The sequence below is a fragment of the Triturus cristatus genome, chromosome 2_2 (assembly GCF_964204655.1).
Source record: "Triturus cristatus chromosome 2_2, aTriCri1.1, whole genome shotgun sequence".
NCBI classification, from domain to species: Eukaryota; Metazoa; Chordata; class Amphibia; order Caudata; family Salamandridae; genus Triturus; species Triturus cristatus.
This window is the reverse complement of record NC_140582.1, coordinates 457200666-457213721: the sequence shown is the minus strand read 5'-3', so window position 1 is coordinate 457213721 and position 13056 is coordinate 457200666. Positions and strand designations below refer to the sequence as shown.

At 44.8% G+C, this 13056-nt stretch overlaps 1 protein-coding gene and 1 long non-coding RNA gene across 3 annotated transcripts in view; one reads left to right on the top strand and one right to left on the bottom strand.

Annotated features, from left to right (window-relative positions):
• Positions 1-13056, top strand: part of AFG2A (AAA ATPase AFG2A) — a 1612935-nt gene that overhangs the window by 1087795 nt on the left and 512084 nt on the right. The gene's annotated exons all lie outside the window — the stretch shown is intronic.
• LOC146862353 (uncharacterized) lies at positions 9407-11088 on the bottom strand. The gene is made up of 4 exons (XR_014978428.1): positions 10942-11088; positions 10514-10627; positions 10311-10423; positions 9407-9774 (listed from the first exon to the last, which is right to left on the bottom strand). It is a non-coding gene; the product is annotated as an uncharacterized LOC146862353 (long non-coding RNA).

Below are 13056 nucleotides of genomic sequence, written 5' to 3'. Positions count from 1 at the left end.
AGACAGATGAGGAAGAGTGGAGTGTCACCTTACATCTTACAGTTAACGATGTTTAGAAGTAGTTGGAGAAATAAACTTGAGCCGAAAGTGAAAACTTCCTGCAAGCAAAATAGACTAGGTTTCTGAGGTGTACTTTTTAGGAAAGAGCACAACTTTCTGTGCTTCACAGACTGTTGAGCTGTCTCAGCAGGTGTACTTGTAGAGCGCATGTTCACCTCTGGTAAGATCTCATGGCGCCATGGGCAGTTAACGGATGTTTCTGTTAACCAGCTCAATGTTAATCGTTTTATCGATATCGGAAGGAAGAAAGGCTGCTTGGACTCGCCGAGAAAAGAAGTGTTCTTCGGAAAGATACTTGCGTCCCAGTTTGCTGTACTCCACAGAAACTGGGGAGAAGAGGCTCGCAGGGGGGCATTGATTGGGAGGGGAAATGAGCACGAGCAAGATGAGCTGAACAGTAGAAACTGCCTCCATCTTAATAAAATAGTGTCGCTTCAAATATGTGGCACCACTAAACTACGTTTATAAACACACTTACGTTATGATTAATTTGTTTTGAGTGCAACATCATTAATTCATCGGTTAGGACTATATTCCTCATAAAAATCATTAAAATGCACAAATTATTTGTTACCCAAAATTGCACCTTCGAAAAAACGTCAACAATTGGCTGATCATGCTCAAAACCTCACCCTTAGATACCTAGCTGGCTGCCTCAGACGGGCTCCTGTCCTGTTTCCTGGGCAAGTAGCCCTACGAAATGTGCTCCTTTTAGGGCCAACGGCTAGAAATCAGGATTGCTCCTTGGCTTAGCTGCCAGGCAGGGCTTTAAGTGGGCCGGGTCTGAGCACCAGCAGTGTTTTTTTTAAGGGGGCCTCGAAACAGGTCTCTATTGGGCTCTGTCTTGTGCCCTGTCACAGGTGGTCCGTCCCCCCCCCCCCCCCCCCACCCGGACTGCAGTGACAGCAGGCACATCAATGTGCGCATGGTGAGTGTTGTAGAGGAAGGGAAATCCTTTAAAAGAGAGTATTTTCTCTCTGGATTTCCATTTTCTTTTTGAAACTCAGGAGCAGCAACATTGTTGCGGTGTCACCAGGGCCCACCGTAATGCACGACGGCCGGGAGCCGTCGTGCACACACAAGGGGTTAATTGGAAGTTTTTTCAATATTATATACAAGCCATAGTTGCTGCTTATTTATCTTATGCAACTAGCAACCATTGACAAAGCCAATAGTCCTGACTTGTAGACAAAGCCAATAGTCCTGACTTGTAGGTATGATGTGACTTATTGTATCATATATCTGGAGCCAATGACAGGAACAGCAAAATACAAGTCGGGAGGCACACTGCTAAACACAGATTTTTAGCATACTTGTTTGTAAGCCACGCCCTTAATTACATTGACCACGCCCCTTTGAGACCCCCCCAGTTTTTTCCCCCCACTTAAAGCCCTGCTGCCAGGACAAGTGGGAGAGCCTATGTTTGTAGTACAACACAGTAAAATGCACAATACTTAATTTAGAATTTTAAGTGCTGTATGTGACTCTTCAGTCGCCTCAAAGTGCTTTATTGGCTTAACTAGTCTAACAAGTCTCACCAAAGTAATAAGTATTTGAAAATGTAATTATTTAATTTAGTCTTTTTAAAGGACCTAATTTACTTTATTGACTTATTGAATTTAGTGTTTAATACCCAAATGCATAAAGCACTTAACATTTATTGAGCATGCACATGAGCAGCGCTACATTTGCAGGGACACGACCAATCCCCGAGTCTGCCAAGCGCGACCATCCGGAAGCGCGCCCTTAGGACCCGGCTCCCCCCGCCCGTGCGACACACCCCCTTTTTCGGTGGCTTGGCCAGCAGCCGATTGGCTGCCGGGCAGCGGTTGTTCTTCCGGGGCAAAGCGACGTTGGGCGAGCGCACACTTCCGGTCAGGATGGGTGGAGGTGGGGCGTAGGGGCTATTTAGGCCCGGTTCTCGCCTCCACTCATCCTCTCTTACTGCGAAGACGACGACGACTCCGAATCTCCCACCCACCCGTCCCTTAAATTTAGGGCTTCATCTGGTTAGTTGTGGTGAGGGGGTTGCGGAATAGAGCTCACAGGGTTGTAATTGAAGACAACGGGAGGCCTGTTGGCATACTCCTGAACCCAGCATTGAGGGGAGAGATGGTAAGCTCTCCGCAGGGAGAATGGGGACACCGGCTGTTGGGGAGGCAAGGGCGACAGGACACACGAGCCTCCTTGAACAGCCTGGTGGCGAGGGGTGGGCCCCCGGTAATACACGGACAAGGATCTAGGGTTTGGGGGCTCACCACTCATGGACGCAGGTGGGTTGCGCCTTGCGTGGTTCTCAAACTGCGGGGACGCGAGCCTGGAGGCCCCCTTGGTGCTGGAGGGTACTCTGGTATAGATGAATATTTAGGTTGTGAAGTATGAACACGAAGTTGAAATACATGTGGTGTTAAATTCATAACCTTAAATTGTCAAATGTTATTTGATTGTCATGTTTGTGAATAATTATTGTATTAAACATGGCCTGTTTTTCCCACATCAGGAGTGAGGTTCCTTTGTGGGTACTTAGGGGGAGCAGGGGCGAGATGGGGGGTGTCCGGGTCCTAAGGATTCAGCACCCTTGCCACCTCTTCCCACATAGGTCATAGAACAGCCACACACTCGTGCAACCAAACATGCGCGTCCGGGCAGGATGCCACATTCGTGGCGGTTGCTTGTCATAAAGGTACTAGATTACATACCATATGTGAAGACAGCCACACATTTTATTAAACCTAAAACTATGTTATACATGAGATGTTATCTTTGTCCCCGTACTTTTTGTTACACTGTTCTGCTTGAAAAAATCTTAAGAATGATTTACCCGAATCTTATTTTGAGTTTGTCACGTGCTTCATTCATTCAGTCTGTCTACAGTCCGCTGGTATTTGTATGCAGAGAAAGAGACAGAGCAGAAAGCAATACCTGTGGCGCGATAATGGACGCTAAAAGGCTTGGCACTTGAGGCGGGCCGCTGCTGTTGATAGAGGCCTTCAGAGACGCGGCCTGTGGTGCAGAGGTGGGACCAGAGCAGGAGATTCCGGAAGCGGCGCGTGTTTACCCTAGCAGGGCCCGGGTGATTAGCAGCTGGCGGGGAGCTGATATCGAGTGACAGTGCGCAGCGCGGCGGTGGTAATTGCGGTGTTGTCAGTGGCCCCGGAAGGGGTGTGCCCGTCTCTGGCCTGCAGTAAAACCGATGACACGGCCTGATAGACAAGTGCTGCACAAAGGAAGCCAGGAATTTATGGGCACCTGAAGGCAATTGGCAAGGCACTGATGAAAGGCGCGCTCAGTGTGGGACGCTAATTCAAAGTGAAATGAAATCCTCGCCGGGGCTTTGTGTCTGTCCCGCTGCCTGCCAGGATGAAAGTCCACCTCACTTTTTTCCTCCATATGGCAGCAGGTTGTAAATTCTAGTGCGATTTGGTGCCACAACAAGGTTCACAGAAGAAAACTGAAGCATTAATTAGACCGTAGCTACAAACCTATTACTGCGATTTCTTGCCGAGTTCTATTCTTTGTGTGGGGCACTTTGAAGTACGAGCGAGCTACCACGTGCTTATCTGAACAATTGAACTTTTACTTCGGCGCATGTGTAATTTCTTTGTTACATCAAAGAAAAGTATAGTAGTTCATCACTCTTTCCCACCATGCCTGCACGATGACTCAGTAAGTTCACGCTCGCAGCTTTACAGATTTTACACTATTGTCAGCGCTGTATTTTGGTCTGCAGGTCGGCAGTAAACATCTAGACATGCGCGTTGGGCACTTCATCCTACCGAGATCTGCACCTTGAGGACCATTTTCTTGGAATATTGTGACGCCTGCAATTAACAGCATGAGGCACTATATACTACAACAACAAAATAGTGCCACATTTGATCATTATCATGGGAGAGTGTACGCCTTCAGCTTTTTGACTTTTGGGCTTCGGTAACGCTGTCAAATAACGTGCTTGAAGGCACTTGGTAAGTGACGTAAAACTCATAGTGCAAAAGAGGGTCTGTGTGCGCAATAGTGAGGCACACTTTCTCTTATGCCCCTAGCTTGTACATAGACCATACCCTCTCCCATTTCTCACACCCTCCCTAGAATCTTCTCTGCCCACCCAAAAAGCAATTGACTTGAATGGGCTCCCTATACTCTGAAACTGTTAAACTTACCTGGATTCCAGGCACGTCTGTGCCATATGCAGGTTGGTCATAATGACAGGTATGCATTTTACATGGATCTCAGTAGTGGCTATTGTCACCAACCATCGAATGATGTCCCAGCCGTTTTGACAGATCTGGTTAGAACCTGCCCTCCTCCAGATTCTCCAAGCAGCCGGAACCCGCCATTTTGTTAAGTCTGCACCTCCTCCAACTATGCCTTATTTAGGGAGTTTGCACTCTGTCACAGCTAGGCATGCACTAAGCTTTTTTTTATGTGTTTTTGCACTCCATTCCAGTTAGGATTTTTTTCGTCTATGCTCTGTGGTGCAATATGCCCATGATGGGAATGTTTATTGTGTAAGACTGTCGTACAGTGGAACTTGGGCCAACCGATGCTCCTAACTTTTCCAGAGTTTTAGTAAAGGTTTCATACTCCAACTCTCCAGAGCTCAGCACTCCCTCAAATGGAGCACTGAATTCCACTCTTAGAGCAGTGGAGGTGGTTGTCAATGGCCTCATCTCTCTATCCAGCACTGCACCCCAGAAAGTTTTATGATATAGGTTGCAAGAGTCGTAACATGAGCGTGCTGGTGGATCTCCGTGTTCCATAGAGGTAGCTATATCCTTGGTGGAGAAAGTAGGTTTCGCTTGGCCTAGATCAGTGGGATCAAGAAATTTCTTCAAAAGAGCAGAGTGGTGTAGTTTCAGAACATGTAAAGACTATGGCTGCAAAGTGCGTCTTAAAAAGTTCATTGTGCCCAATCCTCTGTTACGTAGCAAATGACTGATATTGGTTCATGCCCCACCCACATCCCTTCACAGGACTCTGCCTGGATTTATTCTTTGAGTAAAGTGTATTGAGAAATATCCTAACTATCTCTCTTTAAAGTGTGTTTTCCAGCTTACTATTTTTTCCTGTTACCAGCTATACTTGTCCAGCAAAATAAGCAGAGCTGGGGGTGCAGAAGGTCTGAAGCCTGTGCTTAATCAAATTGTTGTTCACCTTAGCTTCAGTGTTCTGCATTAATTGCCTCTTTTCAGCAACGTTCGCACAGTTGTACAAATGTCTCAGTGACCTTTGTTTTGGAATCAGGCTTTGTGCTTTTATCTCGTATTATAAAGCTGCAGTCCACAGTTTGACAAAAGACGGTTGACCCAAAGCTCTGAAAAAGTCAATAGGACCCAGATATCCCCAGTCTGGCCCTCGCCTCTCCACACCCAAACGATGCACCAACTGAACACACAGAGATTGGTGAGAAAGTTTTTAGTAAAGCAAGTAAAGCATAACTAGATTAGGTAACAGTGAAACATCATGACAAATTAGGCATCAGTGAGGAGAAAAAACATCACCCAATAAATTATATAATGAATAAATCATAATTGATGAACACTAACAACACCAGGGCCATCAGCAATTCCAAAACGCCATTGGACCACACAGGTTTAACCACTTGCATCGGTGAGGGGCAGTCCCCGCCTCACTGTACCTTTTGTCTGCATCCTAGGGCACCGCCCCCTAAACACCAAACTGCCTGAGGGTCTGCAATTAGGTGACCAGGAGCTGCAGCTCCATGGCCACCCCAGGTTAAGCGTGCGCCCTAGCCCCCAATCTGGTGTGTACATCCTCTGGTTGGCTCAGGACTGCTCGACTCTAACCCTGAGAGTCTGTATTTGAGGACTCCTCTGCTGACTAGGGGTGATTTTAGATTTAGAGATCCCTTCCCAAGTAATAAGGGTTGGATGGGTGGAAAGATTCTCTGTCCCGTGAACCCATCGCTGCCACAATGCTCTGCTCTAAAAGGCAGAAGCCAGGGGCATGGTACCATATATACTCCTGCAGCGGGCGGGAATTGACGCATACAGGGCGTGACTCCTGCATTTCATGTCGCCCCCTCTTCGTCTCGGGAGGCGACAGGAAGTCATGACAAGGCCGTCATATCGCCGGAAGCAAAAGGGGCCCGGGCCATGGTGGGCCCCAGTCCTAAACGCCGCGCTCCCCTGTGGGCGTGGCGGTCTGTCCATAGTACCCGGATACACCCAGTATGGCCCGCGCCCCTCCACAACCCAAACGAACACTAACAGAACACACAGAGATTGGTGGGAAAGTTTTTATTACAAGCAACTAAAGCATAACTAGGTTAGGTAACAGTGACACATGGCGAATTAGGCACCTGTGATGAGAGAAAACATCCCCCAATAAACAATGCATTATAATTAATAAATCATTACTGATGAACACCAACAACACGCAATTCCAAAAGGCCATTGGACCGCACAGGTGTAACCACCTGCTTCGGTGAGGGGCAGTCCCCGCCTCACTGTACTGTTGTCCGCATCCCAGTGCACCACCCCCCAAACACCAAGCTGCCTGAGGGACTGTGATTAGGTGATTAGGTGATCAGGAGCTGCAGCCCTATGCCCTCCAGGGTAAATTGGGAACCCTAGCCTCCAGGCTGATGTGTGCATCCTCTGGTTGGCTCAGGACTGCTGGACCCTACCCTTGGTGCTGTTCTCAGGAGTCTGTATCGGAGGACCCCAAATGCTGACTAGGGATGAATTTAGGAGGAGAGATCCCGCCACAAGGTCTTTTTCCTCCCCACCACAAAACATCCACTGGGCAAAAGCCCAAATGTCCTCAATGAACAGGTCCCTAACCGCGTCTGAGAGGTGGACACTATCCTTGTGAAATATATCCTCACTCCTTAGCAGTTTATGCTGTATGTTCCAAAGTCGACCCGGGCATGAGCAGAGCGTGGACATCTCTTTATTTATTCGTCTAATTGAGATGTTGATTGTCCTGGACCTGATATCTCTACCCCAGTTATGGCGTGGAACCAAATGAGACCAGACAGTAGCAGTCTCTGGGAAAACCTTGGCCAAGTGTGCAAATTCCTTCAAAATCGTTTCCCTGAGTTCCTTGCTACCCATTTTCGGTAAGTCATTACTGCCAAAGTTGATAACGATCTGGTCCAGAAACTGGAGTCCCACCTGGTCTCCTTGATCAGCCGTTGCAATTGAGAAATTCGGAGGCCTCCGATCCTGCACCACCGGAAGGAAACATCCCTCAAAGCCGCAAGCCTGGGCTTATGGAGCAGTTGTAACTTGTATGCCGCCCGCCAGATAAGGGAGTGGCTAACCACCCACACGACCTTAATAGTCATCCTACTGAAAGAGCAAAGAAAAAGCATGAATACATAAACGAGAGTAGGAATCAAGTACCAACGTACATTCATTGCAAGTTAGGATGAATATAGCGCTTGTAAAACTTTGAAGACCACCTTCCAATTTCTCCTAACTTCATCAGGAGAGAGGCCTGCTCCTGCCGCCACTGTGGCTGTGCCTATTCTAAAGAAGTGTGATGAGTAACCATTCGGCTGACACCTGCTGCCTTAAGGGTCGAAGACAAGAACGCAACAAGCTGACAGGGCAATAGGCAGTCTCCATTGGCATGGATGAACAAAGCAGATGTCTCAGCATCAGGTCGAATAGCCAAATACGACCCTAAGTGAGCCATCGGGCAAAGAGAGGAGCCTTTGGCTGCTCTGAGTTCAGCCATCATACCCTTTCTCTCCTGATCAGTCTTAGACTTCCCTGACCAGATCATTAGCCTCTCCTCATCCAACCGAACATGACCTCACTGCAGGCCCCCAGCGAAATCGGTCCTAGATAACCCCACTAATTTGCTGACTTAAAGGCCCCATAGAAGGCCACAGTGAAGGCGGCAGCAAACAATGTAGTCTCATACGGAGAACTGCACATGTTCTGCAAGCTATTTTATTTATTCATTTGTAAAGCGCATGGTTACACCACCGGTGTGTCCCCACGCTGATAAACATACTCTGGGGGGAGATAGCTGTCATCCACCTATGATGCTATGCTGTGTAGAGCTAACTGACCTGTAAGTCTATCCGGTTTGCCTAAACAGCCATGTTTTTAGCTGTCTACGAAAACTGCTTTCGCATGAGTTAGACAAGAGGAGGCCAAGGACATGCCTGTCATCGCTTACAAAGCCGTCAAGCCTAGCCCAACCAGATAACGCTTTCTTAATCAGAAAGGAACCACTCATATCCTTTGCGCCCTTCAGTTTAGCGAAGAACCTAATGGCTGAGAGATTGGCCCTCGCATAACATACAGGCCTTCCCTGCTCTTTTAGGGTACTCAGAAAAAGATAGATGGTTACTGCAACAAACACATCAGGGATGTTACACGCATGCAACATAATGTGCAAAACATTTTTCATAGGACATCCGTATGCACTTTGTGAGCAAGGCCTCCACTAAATCATCATGGGAATAATCCGCAAGGCAAAATTCAACAGGCCAACTAGGACCCGAAGCTGATGAGGAGTCACCTTCTTTAAGACAAGCACAGCGTCAATCGACTGCTTAAAGGCTTGAACCTTGTCAAGAGGGAGGTGGCACTCACTGGCCACAGTATATATCTCAATACCAAGGAAAGTAAGGCTCGTGGAGGACCTGTATATTTTCTCTGGCGCTATGGGCACCCCAAGGACCCCGAAGAGGGCAGTTAGCACTTTAGCGACCAAAAGCATGCCCCAGATTCTGGCAGCCCCAAAACTAGGAGCTCACCCAGGTAACAAATCACTTCCTTGAGACGTACTGAGATTACAGCCCCCAAGATTTACAGACAGTGTACAAAAACTCACTTATTGGGGATTATAATTTTTCTACCTTATATATTGCCTTTCAAGGTTTCCCTGTGACTGAACACACACTGCTATAATGGGCCACAATACCCCTGTGCCACTGCTTAATTCATAATAGTCATTGGTGTGGGAGATGACATCTCCCATGACTCACGGGTCAGTGCACGCATACTCACACACCGACCCGGGACAGTGTCATTCCATCGCGCTGTGCCATGAGATCACTGTGCTCTCAACGGCACCCTTACTATCCGCAGCGAGTTGCTGGCAAAAAAGAGGCTTATGCAGGGTCTTATGGTTGATGCTTTCTAACCACAGGTTGACTTCTCACTGGTTTCAAACAAAAAAAGAGAGAGACTCTTCAAAAACAACAAAGGGAACTGGGTTGAGATAGATAACAATAGGCTGTTCCCTTTGGGATTCTTATCTAATTAAATTGTCCTCATTCATACGTACTCATTCGCTCCATTGTGCCCCAGTATGTATGTAAACAATGGAATCCTAAATGAATTACCTTGCCAGTAATATAAAAATAACTCTTTATTGAAAGAAGTTCTTACAAATTTGTTATTTCATTTCACACAATATTAAAAACACAATGCAATTTTAATTTCATCTTAAAAACATGCTATTCCTTGAATAGAAGGAATACAAATAGATCTCATTCACCTATGTATATCCACAGTTAAGGTGACACAGTAGTACATCACATTACTTTATGTATTCATGTTATCCAAATGCAGTTAATGTGCATGTATAAGTTAAAATATATAATGCCCATACAGTTACACAATATAAAAACAATTCTCAAAACAGAAGTTGTCGACAGGGCATTTCGGTGGGATAGTGCTGGTTTACACCACCTTCTTCAGGACAGACAAAACAGTGTTGTAGAACCTAAAATTATAAATAAAACAAAAAACAATGCATACATAATCAATTTCAAGAGATAGTTTGACATATTGACGAGGCTACAGGCAATTCAAGCATCCAATAAAAGCCTTTTTAGACAATTTAGAGTAAGAGGCTAAACAATAGGAGGGAGCTATGACCCATATGGAATATTGTATTGATGGGCCCTGTAAAAGGTTGTGGAGATACAAAACTTAAAAACATGTTTTCAATGAGAAATTAACGAAAAAGCTATAACCCAATTGAAGATCATCAGCCTTTCTCAATCATTCATACTCGCAAGCGTCCGTATATTGAGGCAATAACATACATAGATTAATGATTCATTTATAGACATGTTGCATTTCATCTCGATGCAAAAGAGATTGTTTCTTGGTGTCTTAATTACACCTCCAGTTATCTGAAACATTTTAATAATCCAATTAGAATGGAAATACAATAGCGCACCCTTCTACTCTTATCTCTATACTACTAAATAAAATTATCAATTGTCTTTTGGGTACTAAGCAAAAGGAACCAACCTTTTATATATAGAAAGAAGGTATGGGCATTTTCAAAGAGATTTATCAATGTCTCTATGTCCGAATTCAGGTACAAAAATTCACTTGTCAACGTGCGCAGGTTTTTTTTTTCCCTACCGGGAACAAAACAAAATAGTTTGTCAATATGTTTATTCTTGCTCACTTGTCCAGTGAAAGTTTTAAGCGGGGGAATTGTTGCTCACCTTTCCCATCTGTTTTATATATATTCAGATGTGCCCGTGTCTATGACGTTTCCTCAAGGATATTGGGATTTTTTATATCTCCAACGATGTCCTTTATTAGACCTCTAAATTTGGCTGTATAAATACACAAGTAGAAGACAGTCGTATCACCAAATTGTCTGATCCGATTTAGCTAATTATTAATTTAATCCCGGTACTCTCGCATTTTACTGAGTAATCCGTAGAAAAGTTACATCATTTTTGTAGAATTAAATAAAAACGTATGATAAAATAGAAGATTGTGAGTCAAAAAGGCACTAAATCCTATTTCTTGCCTCCAGGATATTTATATGTTGCATGAAAAATACTTGGTGCATGAAAACATACCGCCACAATAGACCCGTAGTGTCAACTTCCGCTGTTCTATTTCAAAGCTCTGTTCCACTCACCTTGATAATAGGAGAGTCGCGTTACAACCAGTCGGGACGTATTCCAAGAGTTCTTTAAAATTTGAGGGAGTTGGGGCTGTTATATATACCGTTCAGACTGCCCCTAATTTTCCAGTGTCTCCGTCAATTAAACAGAAATTTACTTCCGGGGTCGGGTTACTTCCAGGGTCAAATGTCATACCATTATTAGATCTGTTTTTGGCCGCAGCCATCTTATACAGATGAAAATAAAGCGGACTATATTAGAATTCCTGATATCGCCAACCACACTTCTACTAATCGTAATTTTCACAGTTAGTCTTTCGTTTTTGAGAACATTCGAATGCATATAGAGACTATGAATGGAAACATGGACACTTTGAATATACTTCAGTCCTTTCTGATGTTAAATATGGTGGCCATCTTGTATAATGAGGTGACGCTAGTTATACAGTAACTGCACCAACTGATTTTTTTCATTTCCTATTATCTTCCCTTGAGTATAACATATATACTTCTAGTGCGGAGATTGACTTTGATCCCATTTCGAAATTACTCTAAACATCTGTAACGAGGATATTACTAAAAAGTGCACTGTATAATACCTCATTTCACATATTTGCATGACAACAAGCACGGTGGCTTCTATTATTAAAATACTACACCCATATTTTCGCCAAGAGCATTTATGTTGGCTATAGGTATTTTGCACAGTAACATCACAATAGCTACCTATAAAAAACCTACTTGTACTGTTGTATTGCCCAAATGGACCACATATTGATAAATTATCATAATCTATTTTATCCTATCAGGTTATTCATCATACTAATTACAGGGACTATCTGTGGATTCTCTTCCATTCCTCCCCGTTATTTAATCCATAAATATATGTTTTAAATTTACAAAGGAAGAACTGTTCTCTCACTTTTCGTTTTTGATCTAGGTCTCCTCCTCTAAGAGTTCTTGTTATTTTCTCTAGTACACACCATTTCAAGTCATCTTCTATGTGATTGCAGGTGGTCCAATGTTCAGTAAGGGGGGCTTTCTGTTTCTTTGTCCTCACCGCAGATCTATGCTCGTTGAGGCGTACCCGAATCTCTCTAGATGTTTCCCCCACATAACCTTTCCCACAGGGACATACAATTAAGTAAATTCCGTTCTTTGTCCTACAATTAAACATGGAGATAAATATATGTTTAACACCATCTAGAAAATTCTCTTTACCCTTAATGACTGAATCTCAATTACTGCATGTGCTGCACGGGAAGTTCCCAGTCACCTTTTTATTTCCATCAATGCTCCTCTGGTGGAACATTATAGGTCCCACCGTATGTCTGTATCCTCCACTTTAGCCCACCTAAAATCACGGTCATATTCCAACCACACCGTGCCCCCATACACATTATGTGCTTTCAGTATCTTATTTGAATAAAATAACATTGATGTTGCGATCTCTGGTTTCTTCTCAAGCATTACAGACATAAATACATTAAAACCAAATACCCAATTTGGGATTGACTCTTCTACCCTGGGTTCCTTGTCTTTGGATTGACCTATCTTTACCCTTGTTATCCTTGTGATCACAATCCCTTTGTTTGGCTCTTATCAAGGAAAATATATCCACAAAATCACCTTTCCAGATTTTCTCTTTCACATGCACAGGCACATGTGAAGCTAACTTACCAGGTCAGTATAGCAAAGTGTCTTGACCCATAATAGCCATAGTAGATGCAGAACCCACTTTTTCCCCTCCCTGGTCAGCCTTTTTACCTGATTTCACGCTGGGTGTCCTTTGCCACAGCTGACTGAGGCTCGCCTGTCATCTTCGCTGAGAGCCCGCATTTTCCCAGTGCGTGATCTACTGATTCCCTCTACCTGTTTCTCAAGATCCGTGATAGCGGACATAATGTCGTTAGACAGGGCAGTTGGCGACGGGGGCACATCTACCTTATCCGCTAGGGTGGCTAGCCTGGAGAGCAATTGGGCAGCCGAGCCCAAAACCTGTGCGGTAGCGTCTTGCGGATCTGTCAACTGCTCTTGCATAAGAAGGGATGGCTACTCCTGAGGGAGCGGCGAGGTCGTCAAAGGCAGAATGGTAGTCTGCAGCTGAGCAAGTAAAGAGGAAGTCACTAT